Source organism: Phyllobates terribilis, unplaced genomic scaffold (assembly GCF_046119375.1).
Source record: "Phyllobates terribilis strain yellow unplaced genomic scaffold, ASM4611937v1 Scaffold_108__1_contigs__length_5656254, whole genome shotgun sequence".
Taxonomy (NCBI): domain Eukaryota; kingdom Metazoa; phylum Chordata; class Amphibia; order Anura; family Dendrobatidae; genus Phyllobates; species Phyllobates terribilis.
Genome location: NW_027362868.1, coordinates 2,276,927 through 2,293,279, shown reverse-complemented (window position 1 = coordinate 2,293,279; position 16,353 = coordinate 2,276,927). Strand labels below are relative to the sequence as shown.

The 16,353-nt window shown below is 44.9% G+C and overlaps 13 non-coding genes across 13 annotated transcripts; all 13 read right to left on the bottom strand.

Moving 5' to 3' along the window:
- Nucleotides 1-390: 390 nt before the first annotated feature.
- LOC141200332 (U2 spliceosomal RNA) lies at nucleotides 391-581 on the bottom strand. Its single transcript, XR_012272055.1, has one exon. It is a non-coding gene; the product is annotated as a U2 spliceosomal RNA (small nuclear RNA).
- Nucleotides 582-1,708: 1,127 nt separating this feature from the next.
- Nucleotides 1,709-1,899, bottom strand: LOC141199577 (U2 spliceosomal RNA). Its single transcript, XR_012271325.1, has one exon. It is a non-coding gene; the product is annotated as a U2 spliceosomal RNA (small nuclear RNA).
- A 1,122-nt stretch (nucleotides 1,900-3,021) lies between these two features.
- Nucleotides 3,022-3,212, bottom strand: LOC141199575 (U2 spliceosomal RNA). Its single transcript, XR_012271323.1, has one exon. It is a non-coding gene; the product is annotated as a U2 spliceosomal RNA (small nuclear RNA).
- A 1,117-nt stretch (nucleotides 3,213-4,329) lies between these two features.
- Nucleotides 4,330-4,520, bottom strand: LOC141199574 (U2 spliceosomal RNA). Its single transcript, XR_012271322.1, has one exon. It is a non-coding gene; the product is annotated as a U2 spliceosomal RNA (small nuclear RNA).
- A 1,122-nt stretch (nucleotides 4,521-5,642) lies between these two features.
- LOC141199573 (U2 spliceosomal RNA) lies at nucleotides 5,643-5,833 on the bottom strand. Its single transcript, XR_012271321.1, has one exon. It is a non-coding gene; the product is annotated as a U2 spliceosomal RNA (small nuclear RNA).
- Nucleotides 5,834-6,951: 1,118 nt separating this feature from the next.
- Nucleotides 6,952-7,142, bottom strand: LOC141199572 (U2 spliceosomal RNA). The gene has a single exon (XR_012271320.1). It is a non-coding gene; the product is annotated as a U2 spliceosomal RNA (small nuclear RNA).
- Nucleotides 7,143-8,259: 1,117 nt separating this feature from the next.
- On the bottom strand, nucleotides 8,260-8,450 carry LOC141199571 (U2 spliceosomal RNA). Its single transcript, XR_012271319.1, has one exon. It is a non-coding gene; the product is annotated as a U2 spliceosomal RNA (small nuclear RNA).
- Nucleotides 8,451-9,571: 1,121 nt separating this feature from the next.
- Nucleotides 9,572-9,762, bottom strand: LOC141201304 (U2 spliceosomal RNA). Its single transcript, XR_012272869.1, has one exon. It is a non-coding gene; the product is annotated as a U2 spliceosomal RNA (small nuclear RNA).
- Nucleotides 9,763-10,883: 1,121 nt separating this feature from the next.
- Nucleotides 10,884-11,074, bottom strand: LOC141199570 (U2 spliceosomal RNA). The gene has a single exon (XR_012271318.1). It is a non-coding gene; the product is annotated as a U2 spliceosomal RNA (small nuclear RNA).
- A 1,118-nt stretch (nucleotides 11,075-12,192) lies between these two features.
- On the bottom strand, nucleotides 12,193-12,383 carry LOC141199569 (U2 spliceosomal RNA). Its single transcript, XR_012271317.1, has one exon. It is a non-coding gene; the product is annotated as a U2 spliceosomal RNA (small nuclear RNA).
- A 1,122-nt stretch (nucleotides 12,384-13,505) lies between these two features.
- On the bottom strand, nucleotides 13,506-13,696 carry LOC141199568 (U2 spliceosomal RNA). The gene has a single exon (XR_012271316.1). It is a non-coding gene; the product is annotated as a U2 spliceosomal RNA (small nuclear RNA).
- A 1,122-nt stretch (nucleotides 13,697-14,818) lies between these two features.
- On the bottom strand, nucleotides 14,819-15,009 carry LOC141199567 (U2 spliceosomal RNA). The gene has a single exon (XR_012271315.1). It is a non-coding gene; the product is annotated as a U2 spliceosomal RNA (small nuclear RNA).
- A 1,120-nt stretch (nucleotides 15,010-16,129) lies between these two features.
- Nucleotides 16,130-16,320, bottom strand: LOC141199566 (U2 spliceosomal RNA). Its single transcript, XR_012271314.1, has one exon. It is a non-coding gene; the product is annotated as a U2 spliceosomal RNA (small nuclear RNA).
- Nucleotides 16,321-16,353: the final 33 nt, after the last annotated feature.

Here is a 16,353-nt window from a genome sequence, read left to right as displayed (position 1 = left end):
ATAACAAGGGCATTTGCTAAATAGATGGTGTGTGTGCAACAATATACTGAAAGGTCAATTATATTGTGCAGCTTATCTCACCACCTGTAGTTATTTAGGTGAAAGCTCCAAAATGCTTGCCTAATATGTCTGTTTATCCAAAAGGAAGTATAGAGGGAGAGCTAGATAGATAGCATTGCATTACATTACATTACATGGCAATGCAATGCACAGTTGCTGAAGTTGAACCAAAATGAGCTTGTCATCTGGCTTCTGCAACTTTTAACATGAAAAATCCAATGAGGAGAAGAAAAGCAAAGCCAAAGAGTCCATCCCAAAATCCGACAAACAAGCAAAATGAACAAAAAGCATTGAATTCAATTCTTTCTGATTTTAGAAACTGCATTAAAGAAGGGGTGCACCGGTCCTGGAGATACTGCAATACCAGGTCAATGCGTGGAGTGGACAGAGCAAGCTCTTTTTCCTTCTCCCTGTTCTAAAAATCCATTTAATATATGGTCCCCAGATAGGGGACGTATCAGATATTAAACTGATAAGAACAGATACTACACTTGATCTTAGCCAAAAGGCCGAGAAGCGATAACCAGAATTGGTTTCCGACTACGGTGCCACCCAAGGATTCTGAAAAGTCCATTTGTGGAGATGGCCACCTGGACTCCCGTTAAGAAGACATGCTGTCAACCTCTAGATCCCTCACATGCCTGCACTTTTCGGCTTGCTGCTGCTGCAATCCACGCGTTTTAGATCTGCATAACTCCACCTCTTTTAGCACAGTACCCTCAACCCCCGGCTGTTCCCACCCGCCTCAACACCGTTGGAAGGGAGGAGAACCAATTAAGGCGGGGGGGGGGGGGGTGGAACGAGCAGCTGTCTACCCTTAGCAGGAGGGTTGCTGATTAATTACCTCTCCTGCTGCTGCTGCTGCTGCTGGCTGTCCAGCAGCAGACTGAAGGTGGCTGCTGCTGTGCGCAGGTATATAAAGGCTCAGAGCCTATTATGACACGCGCAGCCAGCGTTCCATTGCCACATTCCGTCTACTGCAGGCGGGATACCTGGATGGCTGAATGTCACTGAGAAGCTCACAGAGACCGCCATAAGCAACAGTTTAAAAGAATGCCACAGACTAATCAACCAAACTTTTTGGGTTGGTTTCTCTTTTATAGTCTGCAGGCATTAAATGAAAGAAGTCAGTGTTCCAGCAGAGGGAGACAACGTTTCAGAAAAGGCATTGTTGCAAACCAAAAAATAAATTTTAAGCGCAGCAGAGTAACCAGCTCACATACCTGTTAGCTCAGGTGAGTTTAAAAGGCTGCTGTTGATAACAAGGGCATTTGCTAAATAGATGGTGTGTGTGCAACAATATACTGAAAGGTCAATTATATTGTGCAGCTTATCTCACCACCTGTAGTTATTTAGGTGAAAGCTCCAAAATGCTTGCCTAATATGTCTGTTTATCCAAAAGGAAGTATAGAGGGAGAGCTAGATAGATAGCATTGCATTACATTACATTACATGGCAATGCAATGCACAGTTGCTGAAGTTGAACCAAAATGAGCTTGTCATCTGGCTTCTGCAACTTTTAACATGAAAAATCCAATGAGGAGAAGAAAAGCAAAGCCAAAGAGTCCATCCCAAAATCCGACAAACAAGCAAAATGAACAAAAAGCATTGAATTCAATTCTTTCTGATTTTAGAAACTGCATTAAAGAAGGGGTGCACCGGTCCTGGAGATACTGCAATACCAGGTCAATGCGTGGAGTGGACAGAGCAAGCTCTTTTTCCATCTCCCTGTTCTAAAAATCCATTTAATATATGGTCCCCAGATAGGGGACGTATCAGATATTAAACTGATAAGAACAGATACTACACTTGATCTTAGCCAAAAGGCCGAGAAGCGATAACCAGAATTGGTTTCCGACTACGGTGCCACCCAAGGATTCTGAAAAGTCCATTTGTGGAGATGGCCACCTGGACTCCCGTTAAGAAGACATGCTGTCAACCTCTAGATCCCTCACATGCCTGCACTTTTCGGCTTGCTGCTGCTGCAATCCACGCGTTTTAGATCTGCATAACTCCACCTCTTTTAGCACAGTACCCTCAACCCCCGGCTGTTCCCACCCGCCTCAACACCGTTGGAAGGGAGGAGAACCAATTAAGGCGGGGGGGGGGGGTGGAACGAGCAGCTGTCTACCCTTAGCAGGAGGGTTGCTGATTAATTACCTCTCCTGCTGCTGCTGCTGCTGGCTGTCCAGCAGCAGACTGAAGGTGGCTGCTGCTGTGCGCAGGTATATAAAGGCTCAGAGCCTATTATGACACGCGCAGCCAGCGTTCCATTGCCACATTCCGTCTACTGCAGGCGGGATACCTGGATGGCTGAATGTCACTGAGAAGCTCACAGAGACCGCCATAAGCAACAGTTTAAAAGAATGCCACAGACTAATCAACCAAACTTTTTGGGTTGGTTTCTCTTTTATAGTCTGCAGGCATTAAATGAAAGAAGTCAGTGTTCCAGCAGAGGGAGACAACGTTTCAGAAAAGGCATTGTAGCAAACCAAAAAAGAAATTTTAAGCGCAGCAGAGTAACCAGCTCACATACCTGTTAGCTCAGGTGAGTTTAAAAGGCTGCTGTTGATAACAAGGGCATTTGCTAAATAGATGGTGTGTGTGCAACAATATGCTGAAAGGTCAATTATATTGTGCAGCTTATCTCACCACCTGTAGTTATTTAGGTGAAAGCTCCAAAATGCTTGCCTAATATGTCTGTTTATCCAAAAGGAAGTATAGAGGGAGAGCTAGATAGATAGCATTGCATTACATTACATTACATGGCAATGCAATGCACAGTTGCTGAAGTTGAACCAAAATGAGCTTGTCATCTGGCTTCTGCAACTTTTAACATGAAAAATCCAATGAGGAGAAGAAAAGCAAAGCCAAAGAGTCCATCCCAAAATCCGACAAACAAGCAAAATGAACAAAAAGCATTGAATTCAATTCTTTCTGATTTTAGAAACTGCATTAAAGAAGGGGTGCACCGGTCCTGGAGATACTGCAATACCAGGTCAATGCGTGGAGTGGACAGAGCAAGCTCTTTTTCCATCTCCCTGTTCTAAAAATCCATTTAATATATGGTCCCCAGATAGGGGACGTATCAGATATTAAACTGATAAGAACAGATACTACACTTGATCTTAGCCAAAAGGCCGAGAAGCGATAACCAGAATTGGTTTCCGACTATGGTGCCACCCAAGGATTCTGAAAAGTCCATTTGTGGAGATGGCCACCTGGACTCCCGTTAAGAAGACATGCTGTCAACCTCTAGATCCCTCACGTGCCTGCACTTTTCGGCTTGCTGCTGCTGCAATCCACGCGTTTTAGATCTGCATAACTCCACCTCTTTTAGCACAGTACCCTCAACCCCCGGCTGTTCCCACCCGCCTCAACACCGTTGGAAGGGAGGAGAACCAATTAAGGCGGGGGGGGGGTGGAACGAGCAGCTGTCTACCCTTAGCAGGAGGGTTGCTGATTAATTACCTCTCCTGCTGCTGCTGCTGGCTGTCCAGCAGCAGACTGAAGGTGGCTGCTGCTGTGCGCAGGTATATAAAGGCTCAGAGCCTATTATGACACGCGCAGCCAGCGTTCCATTGCCACATTCCGTCTACTGCAGGCGGGATACCTGGATGGCTGAATGTCACTGAGAAGCTCACAGAGACCGCCATAAGCAACAGTTTAAAAGAATGCCACAAACTAATCAACCAAACTTTTTGGGTTGGTTTCTCTTTTATAGTCTGCAGGCATTAAATGAAAGAAGTCAGTGTTCCAGCAGAGGGAGACAACGTTTCAGAAAAGGCATTGTAGCAAACCAAAAAAGAAATTTTAAGCGCAGCAGAGTAACCAGCTCACATACCTGTTAGCTCAGGTGAGTTTAAAAGGCTGCTGTTGATAACAAGGGCATTTGCTAAATAGATGGTGTGTGTGCAACAATATACTGAAAGGTCAATTATATTGTGCAGCTTATCTCACCACCTGTAGTTATTTAGGTGAAAGCTCCAAAATGCTTGCCTAATATGTCTGTTTATCCAAAAGGAAGTATAGAGGGAGAGCTAGATAGATAGCATTGCATTACATTACATTACATGGCAATGCAATGCACAGTTGCTGAAGTTGAACCAAAATGAGCTTGTCATCTGGCTTCTGCAACTTTTAACATGAAAAATCCAATGAGGAGAAGAAAAGCAAAGCCAAAGAGTCCATCCCAAAATCCGACAAACAAGCAAAATGAACAAAAAGCATTGAATTCAATTCTTTCTGATTTTAGAAACTGCATTAAAGAAGGGGTGCACCGGTCCTGGAGATACTGCAATACCAGGTCAATGCGTGGAGTGGACAGAGCAAGCTCTTTTTCCATCTCCCTGTTCTAAAAATCCATTTAATATATGGTCCCCAGATAGGGGACGTATCAGATATTAAACTGATAAGAACAGATACTACACTTGATCTTAGCCAAAAGGCCGAGAAGCGATAACCAGAATTGGTTTCCGACTACGGTGCCACCCAAGGATTCTGAAAAGTCCATTTGTGGAGATGGCCACCTGGACTCCCGTTAAGAAGACATGCTGTCAACCTCTAGATCCCTCACATGCCTGCACTTTTCGGCTTGCTGCTGCTGCAATCCACGCGTTTTAGATCTGCATAACTCCACCTCTTTTAGCACAGTACCCTCAACCCCCGGCTGTTCCCACCCGCCTCAACACCGTTGGAAGGGAGGAGAACCAATTAAGGCGGGGGGGGGGGGTGGAACGAGCAGCTGTCTACCCTTAGCAGGAGGGTTGCTGATTAATTACCTCTCCTGCTGCTGCTGCTGCTGGCTGTCCAGCAGCAGACTGAAGGTGGCTGCTGCTGTGCGCAGGTATATAAAGGCTCAGAGCCTATTATGACACGCGCAGCCAGCGTTCCATTGCCACATTCCGTCTACTGCAGGCGGGATACCTGGATGGCTGAATGTCACTGAGAAGCTCACAGAGACCGCCATAAGCAACAGTTTAAAAGAATGCCACAGACTAATCAACCAAACTTTTTGGGTTGGTTTCTCTTTTATAGTCTGCAGGCATTAAATGAAAGAAGTCAGTGTTCCAGCAGAGGGAGACAACGTTTCAGAAAAGGCATTGTAGCAAACCAAAAAATTAATTTTAAGCGCAGCAGAGTAACCAGCTCACATACCTGTTAGCTCAGGTGAGTTTAAAAGGCTGCTGTTGATAACAAGGGCATTTGCTAAATAGATGGTGTGTGTGCAACAATATACTGAAAGGTCAATTATATTGTGCAGCTTATCTCACCACCTGTAGTTATTTAGGTGAAAGCTCCAAAATGCTTGCCTAATATGTCTGTTTATCCAAAAGGAAGTATAGAGGGAGAGCTAGATAGATAGCATTGCAATACATTACATTACATGGCAATGCAATGCACAGTTGCTGAAGTTGAACCAAAATGAGCTTGTCATCTGGCTTCTGCAACTTTTAACATGAAAAATCCAATGAGGAGAAGAAAAGCAAAGCCAAAGAGTTCATCCCAAAATCCGACAAACAAGCAAAATGAACAAAAAGCATTGAATTCAATTCTTTCTGATTTTAGAAACTGCATTAAAGAAGGGGTGCACCGGTCCTGGAGATACTGCAATACCAGGTCAATGCGTGGAGTGGACAGAGCAAGCTCTTTTTCCATCTCCCTGTTCTAAAAATCCATTTAATATATGGTCCCCAGATAGGGGACGTATCAGATATTAAACTGATAAGAACAGATACTACACTTGATCTTAGCCAAAAGGCCGAGAAGCGATAACCAGAATTGGTTTCCGACTACGGTGCCACCCAAGGATTCTGAAAAGTCCATTTGTGGAGATGGCCACCTGGACTCCCGTTAAGAAGACATGCTGTCAACCTCTAGATCCCTCACATGCCTGCACTTTTCGGCTTGCTGCTGCTGCAATCCACGCGTTTTAGATCTGCATAACTCCACCTCTTTTAGCACAGTACCCTCAACCCCCGGCTGTTCCCACCCGCCTCAACACCGTTGGAAGGGAGGAGAACCAATTAAGGCGGGGGGGGGTGGAACGAGCAGCTGTCTACCCTTAGCAGGAGGGTTGCTGATTAATTACCTCTCCTGCTGCTGCTGCTGCTGGCTGTCCAGCACAGACTGAAGGTGGCTGCTGCTGTGCGCAGGTATATAAAGGCTCAGAGCCTATTATGACACGCGCAGCCAGCGTTCCATTGCCACATTCCGTCTACTGCAGGCGGGATACCTGGATGGCTGAATGTCACTGAGAAGCTCACAGAGACCGCCATAAGCAACAGTTTAAAAGAATGCCACAGACTAATCAACCAAACTTTTTGGGTTGGTTTCTCTTTTATAGTCTGCAGGCATTAAATGAAAGAAGTCAGTGTTCCAGCAGAGGGAGACAACGTTTCAGAAAAGGCATTGTAGCAAACCAAAAAAGAAATTTTAAGCGCAGCAGAGTAACCAGCTCACATACCTGTTAGCTCAGGTGAGTTTAAAAGGCTGCTGTTGATAACAAGGGCATTTGCTAAATAGATGGTGTGTGTGCAACAATATGCTGAAAGGTCAATTATATTGTGCAGCTTATCTCACCACCTGTAGTTATTTAGGTGAAAGCTCCAAAATGCTTGCCTAATATGTCTGTTTATCCAAAAGGAAGTATAGAGGGAGAGCTAGATAGATAGCATTGCATTACATTACATTACATGGCAATGCAATGCACAGTTGCTGAAGTTGAACCAAAATGAGCTTGTCATCTGGCTTCTGCAACTTTTAACATGAAAAATCCAATGAGGAGAAGAAAAGCAAAGCCAAAGAGTCCATCCCAAAATCCGACAAACAAGCAAAATGAACAAAAAGCATTGAATTCAATTCTTTCTGATTTTAGAAACTGCATTAAAGAAGGGGTGCACCGGTCCTGGAGATACTGCAATACCAGGTCAATGCGTGGAGTGGACAGAGCAAGCTCTTTTTCCATCTCCCTGTTCTAAAAATCCATTTAATATATGGTCCCCAGATAGGGGACGTATCAGATATTAAACTGATAAGAACAGATACTACACTTGATCTTAGCCAAAAGGCCGAGAAGCGATAACCAGAATTGGTTTCCGACTATGGTGCCACCCAAGGATTCTGAAAAGTCCATTTGTGGAGATGGCCACCTGGACTCCCGTTAAGAAGACATGCTGTCAACCTCTAGATCCCTCACGTGCCTGCACTTTTCGGCTTGCTGCTGCTGCAATCCACGCGTTTTAGATCTGCATAACTCCACCTCTTTTAGCACAGTACCCTCAACCCCCGGCTGTTCCCACCCGCCTCAACACCGTTGGAAGGGAGGAGAACCAATTAAGGCGGGGGGGGGGTGGAACGAGCAGCTGTCTACCCTTAGCAGGAGGGTTGCTGATTACATACCTCTCCTGCTGCTGCTGCTGGCTGTCCAGCAGCAGACTGAAGGTGGCTGCTGCTGTGCGCAGGTATATAAAGGCTCAGAGCCTATTATGACACGCGCAGCCAGCGTTCCATTGCCACATTCCGTCTACTGCAGGCGGGATACCTGGATGGCTGAATGTCACTGAGAAGCTCACAGAGACCGCCATAAGCAACAGTTTAAAAGAATGCCACAAACTAATCAACCAAACTTTTTGGGTTGGTTTCTCTTTTATAGTCTGCAGGCATTAAATGAAAGAAGTCAGTGTTCCAGCAGAGGGAGACAACGTTTCAGAAAAGGCATTGTAGCAAACCAAAAAAGAAATTTTAAGCGCAGCAGAGTAACCAGCTCACATACCTGTTAGCTCAGGTGAGTTTAAAAGGCTGCTGTTGATAACAAGGGCATTTGCTAAATAGATGGTGTGTGTGCAACAATATACTGAAAGGTCAATTATATTGTGCAGCTTATCTCACCACCTGTAGTTATTTAGGTGAAAGCTCCAAAATGCTTGCCTAATATGTCTGTTTATCCAAAAGGAAGTATAGAGGGAGAGCTAGATAGATAGCATTGCATTACATTACATTACATGGCAATGCAATGCACAGTTGCTGAAGTTGAACCAAAATGAGCTTGTCATCTGGCTTCTGCAACTTTTAACATGAAAAATCCAATGAGGAGAAGAAAAGCAAAGCCAAAGAGTCCATCCCAAAATCCGACAAACAAGCAAAATGAACAAAAAGCATTGAATTCAATTCTTTCTGATTTTAGAAACTGCATTAAAGAAGGGGTGCACCGGTCCTGGAGATACTGCAATACCAGGTCAATGCGTGGAGTGGACAGAGCAAGCTCTTTTTCCATCTCCCTGTTCTAAAAATCCATTTAATATATGGTCCCCAGATAGGGGACGTATCAGATATTAAACTGATAAGAACAGATACTACACTTGATCTTAGCCAAAAGGCCGAGAAGCGATAACCAGAATTGGTTTCCGACTACGGTGCCACCCAAGGATTCTGAAAAGTCCATTTGTGGAGATGGCCACCTGGACTCCCGTTAAGAAGACATGCTGTCAACCTCTAGATTCCTCACATGCCTGCACTTTTCGGCTTGCTGCTGCTGCAATCCACGCGTTTTAGATCTGCATAACTCCACCTCTTTTAGCACAGTACCCTCAACCCCCGGCTGTTCCCACCCGCCTCAACATCGTTGGAAGGGAGGAGAACCAATTAAGGCGGGGGGGGGGGTGGAACGAGCAGCTGTCTACCCTTAGCAGGAGGGTTGTTGATTAATTACCTCTCCTGCTGCTGCTGCTGCTGGCTGTCCAGCAGCAGACTGAAGGTGGCTGCTGCTGTGCGCAGGTATATAAAGGCTCAGAGCCTATTATGACACGCGCAGCCAGCGTTCCATTGCCACATTCCGTCTACTGCAGGCGGGATACCTGGATGGCTGAATGTCACTGAGAAGCTCACAGAGACCGCCATAAGCAACAGTTTAAAAGAATGCCACAGACTAATCAACCAAACTTTTTGTGTTGGTTTCTCTTTTATAGTCTGCAGGCATTAAATGAAAGAAGTCAGTGTTCCAGCAGAGGGAGACAACGTTTCAGAAAAGGCATTGTAGCAAACCAAAAAAGAAATTTTAAGTGCAGCAGAGTAACCAGCTCACATACCTGTTAGCTCAGGTGAGTTTAAAAGGCTGCTGTTGATAACAAGGGCATTTGCTAAATAGATGGTGTGTGTGCAACAATATACTGAAAGGTCAATTATATTGTGCAGCTTATCTCACCACCTGTAGTTATTTAGGTGAAAGCTCCAAAATGCTTGCCTAATATGTCTGTTTATCCAAAAGGAAGTATAGAGGGAGAGCTAGATAGATAGCATTGCATTACATTACATTACAAGGCAATGCAATGCACAGTTGCTGAAGTTGAACCAAAATGAGCTTGTCATCTGGCTTCTGCAACTTTTAACATGAAAAATCCAATGAGGAGAAGAAAAGCAAAGCCAAAGAGTCCATCCCAAAATCCGAAAAACAAGCAAAATGAAAAAAAAGCATTGAATTCAATTCTTTCTGATTTTAGAAACTGCATTAAAGAAGGGGTGCACCGGTCCTGGAGATACTGCAATACCAGGTCAATGCGTGGAGTGGACAGAGCAAGCTCTTTATCCATCTCCCTGTTCTAAAAATCCATTTAATATATGGTCCCCAGATAGGGGACGTATCAGATATTAAACTGATAAGAACAGATACTACACTTGATCTTAGCCAAAAGGCCGAGAAGCGATAACCAGAATTGGTTTCCGACTACGATGCCACCCAAGGATTCTGAAAAGTCCATTTGTGGAGATGGCCACCTGGACTCCCGTTAAGAAGACATGCTGTCAACCTCTAGATCCCTCACATGCCTGCACTTTTCGGCTTGCTGCTGCTGCATTCCACGCGTTTTAGATCTGCATAACTCCACCTCTTTTAGCACAGTACCCTCAACCCCCGGCTGTTCCCACCCGCCTCAACACCGTTGGAAGGGAGGAGAACCAATTAAGGCGGGGGGGGGGGTGGAACGAGCAGCTGTCTACCCTTAGCAGGAGGGTTGCTGATTAATTGCCTCTCCTGCTGCTGCTGCTGCTGGCTGTCCAGCAGCAGACTGAAGGTGGCTGCTGCTGTGCGCAGGTATATAAAGGCTCAGAGCCTATTATGACACGCGCAGCCAGCGTTCCATTGCCACATTCCGTCTACTGCAGGCGGGATACCTGGATGGCTGAATGTCACTGAGAAGCTCACAGAGACCGCCATAAGCAACAGTTTAAAAGAATGCCACAGACTAATCAACCAAACTTTTTGGGTTGGTTTCTCTTTTATAGTCTGCAGGCATTAAATGAAAGAAGTCAGTGTTCCAGCAGAGGGAGACAACGTTTCAGAAAAGGCATTGTAGCAAACCAAAAAAGAAATTTTAAGCGCAGCAGAGTAACCAGCTCACATACCTGTTAGCTCAGGTGAGTTTAAAAGGCTGCTGTTGATAACAAGGGCATTTGCTAAATAGATGGTGTGTGTGCAACAATATACTGAAAGGTCAATTATATTGTGCAGCTTATCTCACCACCTGTAGTTATTTAGGTGAAAGCTCCAAAATGCTTGCCTAATATGTCTGTTTATCCAAAAGGAAGTATAGAGGGAGAGCTAGATAGATAGCATTGCATTACATTACATTACATGGCAATGCAATGCACAGTTGCTGAAGTTGAACCAAAATGAGCTTGTCATCTGGCTTCTGCAACTTTTAACATGAAAAATCCAATGAGGAGAAGAAAAGCAAAGCCAAAGAGTCCATCCCAAAATCCGACAAACAAGCAAAATGAACAAAAAGCATTGAATTCAATTCTTTCTGATTTTAGAAACTGCATTAAAGAAGGGGTGCACCGGTCCTGGAGATACTGCAATACCAGGTCAATGCGTGGAGTGGACAGAGCAAGCTCTTTTTCCATCTCCCTGTTCTAAAAATCCATTTAATATATGGTCCCCAGATAGGGGACGTATCAGATATTAAACTGATAAGAACAGATACTACACTTGATCTTAGCCAAAAGGCCGAGAAGCGATAACCAGAATTGGTTTCCGACTACGGTGCCACCCAAGGATTCTGAAAAGTCCATTTGTGGAGATGGCCACCTGGACTCCCGTTAAGAAGACATGCTGTCAACCTCTAGATCCCTCACATGCCTGCACTTTTCGGCTTGCTGCTGCTGCAATCCACGCGTTTTAGATCTGCATAACTCCACCTCTTTTAGCACAGTACCCTCAACCCCCGGCTGTTCCCACCCGCCTCAACATCGTTGGAAGGGAGGAGAACCAATTAAGGCGGGGGGGGTGGAACGAGCAGCTGTCTACCCTTAGCAGGAGGGTTGCTGATTAATTACCTCTCCTGCTGCTGCTGCTGCTGGCTGTCCAGCAGCAGACTGAAGGTGGCTGCTGCTGTGCGCAGGTATATAAAGGCTCAGAGCCTATTATGACACGCGCAGCCAGCGTTCCATTGCCACATTCCGTCTACTGCAGGCGGGATACCTGGATGGCTGAATGTCACTGAGAAGCTCACAGAGACCGCCATAAGCAACAGTTTAAAAGAATGCCACAGACTAATCAACCAAACTTTTTGGGTTGGTTTCTCTTTTATAGTCTGCAGGCATTAAATGAAAGAAGTCAGTGTTCCAGCAGAGGGAGACAACGTTTCAGAAAAGGCATTGTAGCAAACCAAAAAAGAAATTTTAAGCGCAGCAGAGTAACCAGCTCACATACCTGTTAGCTCAGGTGAGTTTAAAAGGCTGCTGTTGATAACAAGGGCATTTGCTAAATAGATGGTGTGTGTGCAACAATATACTGAAAGGTCAATTATATTGTGCAGCTTATCTCACCACCTGTAGTTATTTAGGTGAAAGCTCCAAAATGCTTGCCTAATATGTCTGTTTATCCAAAAGGAAGTATAGAGGGAGAGCTAGATAGATAGCATTGCATTACATTACATTACATGGCAATGCAATGCACAGTTGCTGAAGTTGAACCAAAATGAGCTTGTCATCTGGCTTCTGCAACTTTTAACATGAAAAATCCAATGAGGAGAAGAAAAGCAAAGCCAAAGAGTCCATCCCAAAATCCGACAAACAAGCAAAATGAACAAAAAGCATTGAATTCAATTCTTTCTGATTTTAGAAACTGCATTAAAGAAGGGGTGCACCGGTCCTGGAGATACTGCAATACCAGGTCAATGCGTGGAGTGGACAGAGCAAGCTCTTTTTCCATCTCCCTGTTCTAAAAATCCATTTAATATATGGTCCCCAGATAGGGGACGTATCAGATATTAAACTGATAAGAACAGATACTACACTTGATCTTAGCCAAAAGGCCGAGAAGCGATAACCAGAATTGGTTTCCGACTACGGTGCCACCCAAGGATTCTGAAAAGTCCATTTGTGCAGATGGCCACCTGGACTCCCGTTAAGAAGACATGCTGTCAACCTCTAGATCCCTCACATGCCTGCACTTTTCGGCTTGCTGCTGCTGCAATCCACGCGTTTTAGATCTGCATAACTCCACCTCTTTTAGCACAGTACCCTCAACCCCCGGCTGTTCCCACCCGCCTCAACACCGTTGGAAGGGAGGAGAACCAATTAAGGCGGGGGGGGGGGGTGGAACGAGCAGCTGTCTACCCTTAGCAGGAGGGTTGCTGATTAATTACCTCTCCTGCTGCTGCTGCTGCTGGCTGTCCAGCAGCAGACTGAAGGTGGCTGCTGCTGTGCGCAGGTATATAAAGGCTCAGAGCCTATTATGACACGCGCAGCCAGCGTTCCATTGCCACATTCCGTCTACTGCAGGCGGGATACCTGGATGGCTGAATGTCACTGAGAAGCTCACAGATACCGCCATAAGCAACAGTTTAAAAGAATGCCACAGACTAATCAACCAAACTTTTTGGGTTGGTTTCTCTTTTATAGTCTGCAGGCATTAAATGAAAGAAGTCAGTGTTCCAGCAGAGGGAGACAACGTTTCAGAAAAGGCATTGTAGCAAACCAAAAAAGAAATTTTAAGCGCAGCAGAGTAACCAGCTCACATACCTGTTAGCTCAGGTGAGTTTAAAAGGCTGCTGTTGATAACAAGGGCATTTGCTAAATAGATGGTGTGTGTGCAACAATATACTGAAAGGTCAATTATATTGTGCAGCTTATCTCACCACCTGTAGTTATTTAGGTGAAAGCTCCAAAATGCTTGCCTAATATGTCTGTTTATCCAAAAGGAAGTATAGAGGGAGAGCTAGATAGATAGCATTGCATTACATTACATTACATGGCAATGCAATGCACAGTTGCTGAAGTTGAACCAAAATGAGCTTGTCATCTGGCTTCTGCAACTTTTAACATGAAAAATCCAATGAGGAGAAGAAAAGCAAAGCCAAAGAGTCCATCCCAAAATCCGACAAACAAGCAAAATGAACAAAAAGCATTGAATTCAATTCTTTCTGATTTTAGAAACTGCATTAAAGAAGGGGTGCACCGGTCCTGGAGATACTGCAATACCAGGTCAATGCGTGGAGTGGACAGAGCAAGCTCTTTTTCCATCTCCCTGTTCTAAAAATCCATTTAATATATGGTCCCCAGATAGGGGACGTATCAGATATTAAACTGATAAGAACAGATACTACACTTGATCTTAGCCAAAAGGCCGAGAAGCGATAACCAGAATTGGTTTCCGACTACGGTGCCACCCAAGGATTCTGAAAAGTCCATTTGTGCAGATGGCCACCTGGACTCCCGTTAAGAAGACATGCTGTCAACCTCTAGATCCCTCACATGCCTGCACTTTTCGGCTTGCTGCTGCTGCAATCCACGCGTTTTAGATCTGCATAACTCCACCTCTTTTAGCACAGTACCCTCAACCCCCGGCTGTTCCCACCCGCCTCAACACCGTTGGAAGGGAGGAGAACCAATTAAGGCGGGGGGGGGGGGTGGAACGAGCAGCTGTCTACCCTTAGCAGGAGGGTTGCTGATTAATTACCTCTCCTGCTGCTGCTGCTGCTGGCTGTCCAGCAGCAGACTGAAGGTGGCTGCTGCTGTGCGCAGGTATATAAAGGCTCAGAGCCTATTATGACACGCGCAGCCAGCGTTCCATTGCCACATTCCGTCTACTGCAGGCGGGATACCTGGATGGCTGAATGTCACTGAGAAGCTCACAGATACCGCCATAAGCAACAGTTTAAAAGAATGCCACAGACTAATCAACCAAACTTTTTGGGTTGGTTTCTCTTTTATAGTCTGCAGGCATTAAATGAAAGAAGTCAGTGTTCCAGCAGAGGGAGACAACGTTTCAGAAAAGGCATTGTAGCAAACCAAAAAAGAAATTTTAAGCGCAGCAGAGTAACCAGCTCACATACCTGTTACCTCAGGTGAGTTTAAAAGGCTGCTGTTGATAACAAGGGCATTTGCTAAATAGATGGTGTGTGTGCAACAATATACTGAAAGGTCAATTATATTGTGCAGCTTATCTCACCACCTGTAGTTATTTAGGTGAAAGCTCCAAAATGCTTGCCTAATATGTCTGTTTATCCAAAAGGAAGTATAGAGGGAGAGCTAGATAGATAGCATTGCATTACATTACATTACATGGCAATGCAATGCACAGTTGCTGAAGTTGAACCAAAATGAGCTTGTCATCTGGCTTCTGCAACTTTTAACATGAAAAATCCAATGAGGAGAAGAAAAGCAAAGCCAAAGAGTCCATCCCAAAATCCGACAAACAAGCAAAATGAACAAAAAGCATTGAATTCAATTCTTTCTGATTTTAGAAACTGCATTAAAGAAGGGGTGCACCGGTCCTGGAGATACTGCAATACCAGGTCAATGCGTGGAGTGGACAGAGCAAGCTCTTTTTCCATCTCCCTGTTCTAAAAATCCATTTAATATATGGTCCCCAGATAGGGGACGTATCAGATATTAAACTGATAAGAACAGATACTACACTTGATCTTAGCCAAAAGGCCGAGAAGCGATAACCAGAATTGGTTTCCGACTACGGTGCCACCCAAGGATTCTGAAAAGTCCATTTGTGGAGATGGCCACCTGGACTCCCGTTAAGAAGACATGCTGTCAACCTCTAGATCCCTCACATGCCTGCACTTTTCGGCTTGCTGCTGCTGCAATCCACGCGTTTTAGATCTGCACAACTCCACCTCTTTTAGCACAGTACCCTCAACCCCCGGCTGTTCCCACCCGCCTCAACACCGTTGGAAGGGAGGAGAACCAATTAAGGCGGGGGGGGGGTGGAACGAGCAGCTGTCTACCCTTAGCAGGAGGGTTGCTGATTAATTACCTCTCCTGCTGCTGCTGCTGCTGGCTGTCCAGCAGCAGACTGAAGGTGGCTGCTGCTGTGCGCAGGTATATAAAGGCTCAGAGCCTATTATGACACGCGCAGCCAGCGTTCCATTGCCACATTCCGTCTACTGCAGGCGGGATACCTGGATGGCTGAATGTCACTGAGAAGCTCACAGAGACCGCCATAAGCAACAGTTTAAAAGAATGCCACAGACTAATCAACCAAACTTTTTGGGTTGGTTTCTCTTTTATAGTCTGCAGGCATTAAATGAAAGAAGTCAGTGTTCCAGCAGAGGGAGACAACGTTTCAGAAAAGGCATTGTAGCAAACCAAAAAAGAAATTTTAAGCGCAGCAGAGTAACCAGCTCACATACCTGTTAGCTCAGGTGAGTTTAAAAGGCTGCTGTTGATAACAAGGGCATTTGCTAAATAGATGGTGTGTGTGCAACAATATACTGAAAGGTCAATTATATTGTGCAGCTTATCTCACCACCTGTAGTTATTTAGGTGAAAGCTCCAAAATGCTTGCCTAATATGTCTGTTTATCCAAAAGGAAGTATAGAGGGAGAGCTAGATAGATAGCATTGCATTACATTACATTACATGGCAATGCAATGCACAGTTGCTGAAGTTGAACCAAAATGAGCTTGTCATCTGGCTTCTGCAACTTTTAACATGAAAAATCCAATGAGGAGAAGAAAAGCAAAGCCAAAGAGTCCATCCCAAAATCCGACAAACAAGCAAAATGAACAAAAAGCATTGAATTCAATTCTTTCTGATTTTAGAAACTGCATTAAAGAAGGGGTGCACCGGTCCTGGAGATACTGCAATACCAGGTCAATGCGTGGAGTGGACAGAGCAAGCTCTTTTTCCATCTCCCTGTTCTAAAAATCCATTTAATATATGGTCCCCAGATAGGGGACGTATCAGATATTAAACTGATAAGAACAGATACTACACTTGATCTTAGCCAAAAGGCCGAGAAGCGATAACCAGAATTGGTTTCCGACTACGGTGCCACCC